Source organism: Gossypium raimondii, chromosome 4 (genome assembly GCF_025698545.1).
Source record: "Gossypium raimondii isolate GPD5lz chromosome 4, ASM2569854v1, whole genome shotgun sequence".
NCBI lineage: Eukaryota > Viridiplantae > Streptophyta > Magnoliopsida > Malvales > Malvaceae > Gossypium > Gossypium raimondii.
Window position 1 is genome coordinate 6,751,087 of NC_068568.1, and position 3,434 is coordinate 6,754,520.

The window sequence follows — 3,434 nt, forward strand, 5'->3', positions numbered from 1 at the left end:
AAAATCGCTTAGCAAAAGTTGTTTAACATAATTTCTAGCTTCATATTCTACCATAAAACATCAAAATAAACATTTCACATATGGGTATTTTTCCAAATATAAACTCTAGGTTAAATTATTGCTAGAATAAGCTAAATCAAGTTACCTGGATTCCAAAAACGTAAAGAACATTAAAAACGGGGCTTGGAATCACTTATTATGGAGCTTGGAAGCTTGAAAACCCTAACTATGGCTCCCCCCCTTGTAAAATTCGGTCAAGTCTTGAAGATGGACAAATTTTTGGCTATTTTGGGCTTTTTCTAATTCTTTTAATTACTAAATGACCAAAATGCCCCCAACTTAAAAATATCCTATTTCACTTATCTCATGTCCATTTTTGTCCAACAAGTTAACCAATGGTCTAATTTCCATTTAAGGATCTATAATTTAAAATTTCATAACAATTGGACACTTTTAACATGTATAACTCAACTTTTGTACTTTTTACAATTTAGTCCTTTTTACTAAATTGAGTGCCCAAACGTTGAAATTTTCGAACTAAATTTTCACAAGATCATTCCATGAAACCGTAGACCATAAAAATATAATAAAATAAATTTTTTCCTTGTCGAATTTATGGTCCCGAAACCACTGTTCCGACTAGGCCCAAAATCAAGATGTTACATGAGGTCGAATTAAAACTAATTTGTAATGTTTTCAAAATCACAGGTTGACGTCGCGATTTCGGGGATTCCTTATTGTAACACCCAATGCTCGACCTAATCACCGGATTCGAGCTACAGTATGTCACATTCGTTGTTAGGGCAACTACAATTAATTTAGATACAAATACACATCATAATTCAAATAACTTACTTATGAATATATAATAACACTATTAATTAAATTCAATAAATACTAATTTGATACTCAAGTTCATATAAGCATAAAGATAGAGCAACTAACATCATTCGTTCCATAAAAAAAATTCAAATCATACATTTAGACACATAACCATGTCATGATTAATATACCAATATCTTAAATATTAACCTATTTATTCAATGCATTTCATGCTTTCTCTATTCCATCTATATATATACCAACTCACATCCAAAGCATTATAACCTCATCTAAATACTTGTATGGCAAAATCAACACCATACATATAGATAGTACAACCCATTACCAACTATCATATATGTCTATTTATATAACATCTCAAAGTATGAAATAATTCTCCAACTAAGCTTAATATAACATAAAATCCTATAGGTACATGCCAACCAAAATAGAAAAAGTTTCACCAACTCGATGAGTGCGGGATTTTCTGCTAGATGCTGATATCAACTAGTACACACGATTGAATCTAACATGCGCACGGAAAAAAAATTGAACGCTGAGTAATTAACTCAGTGGCATTTCTATAACTAATATTAGAACATAATATAAATTATGTGAGGACATAAATTAAAATCAAAGGTTCATAAACAGTTTAATATGTTAAATTATATTATAAGAACATAGTCCTTTTATATTGCATTTGTAGTCATATTGACTTGTTGTCACATATTCATTTTAGTTTTCTAACATGTAAACTCCAAATCGAATTAGTTTAAAAACATTGGACACATTAAAAATTTAGTCTTCAAACCTTAGTAATTGCAACTTTCAACCCCTTAAATATTTTAGCCTACAAACCTCATTAATTTTACCATATAAACATGTCAGCTAGCTGATTTCGAGTAGCATGAATTTGCATCCATCTATACCTCATCATTCAACATTTAAAACAAATTATTTAACCAGCAATACATCAATATTACATCAACAATATAGGTATTTAAATAATGCACATTCGACCATCCATTAAACACGAAATCAGCAGCAACCAAGCATGCAATCCAATCAACATTTTAACGCACTAAATCAGATTTTTCTAACCATGCAATTTCGAGTATCCATATAATATACATTTTTATCAATGATTTAATCATGCAAATTCGAACAACATTATAATACATTCCAAGTTGTTTAGTTATGTTAGGATCGACCCGATTAAGCAACAAGTAACAAAAAAAGTGAAATAAATTTAGAAATTGAACACACAAATTTAACGTGAAAAAACCCCTCCAAAGAGGATAAAAAACCACGAACAAAGATAATTTTACTATAATGACAAAAGAACGAAGAGTACAAAAGATGGAGATAAAAAACTAAACCCCAAAAAACTCGAAAATAAAGAACCCTCAAAACGTAAACACAAAATTCTCTAAATGTGTTATGAGTTCTAATCTCTAATGGGTGTTTTTTTTAAGGTTGTAAAAGAACCTATTTATAGGCTAAATTAGTAGGTCAAACAAACTATGCTAATAAATGCTAAATATATTATACTAATAAATGCTAAATCTTCTAGAAAGAAAATATATTTTGTTTAACTTGACTTGCAAAACATCTCTTAGAATTTGGGTCACACAACTCTAACAATCTCCACATTGACACGAATTCTTACAAGGCAATCTTTGCCAAAGCCCGCCACGGGCCTATCTTGAACTATGTAGGGAATTAACTGAGTCGAATCTATGCTTAGAAGCTAGAAGACTTCTAGCCTTTGACTTGTGCACTGCCAAATCAAAACAACCCGGGTCTGATTTTCACGAACACAGTGCCCTAACTTTTCAAAACCTGCATCCAAAAGAGAACCTCTCTTCAACGAAATGGTCATACCTTTTTCCCTCCTATGACCAAGTTGTATATGCTCCAAACGAGTTGACTTCGACTCCGTAACGGACAAGGGACATTCGATTTCACCGGTCACTTTAGAACCTTCCAGAATATAAAGACTGTTGGTTTTTTTACCTTTTAACAAAATGAAAGCTCCACGAGATACTTTAATGTCGCTCGACTCGATGTTGATTCTGCATCCTTTCAAGTTTAAAATACTCAAGGAGATGAGATTCTTTCGTAAATCAGGTACATACCTGACATCTAAGAGTGCCCTAATTGTCTCATTGTGTATCCTAATTTTAATAGTACCAATAACAATTACCTTACTATATGAATCATTTCTCATTCGCACAATGTAACATCCCGATTTTGGGCTTAGTCGAAACAGTGGTTTCGGGACCACAAATCTGATGAGGAAAAATTTATTTTTTCTTATATTTTTATTGTATACGATTTCATGGAATGATTTTTTGAAAATTTCGTTCGAAAATTTCGACGTTTGGGCACTCAATTTAGTCAAAAGGACTAAATTGTAAAAAGTACAAAAGTTGAGTTCTACATGTTAGATGTGTCCAATTGTTATGAAACTTTAAATTGGAGGTCCTTATATGGAAATTAGACCATTGGTTAAGTTGGTAGACAAAAATGGACATGAGATAAGTGAAATAGAAAATTTTTAAGTTAGGGACAATTTGGTAATAAAAAGAATTAAAAAGGGAAAAAGATGA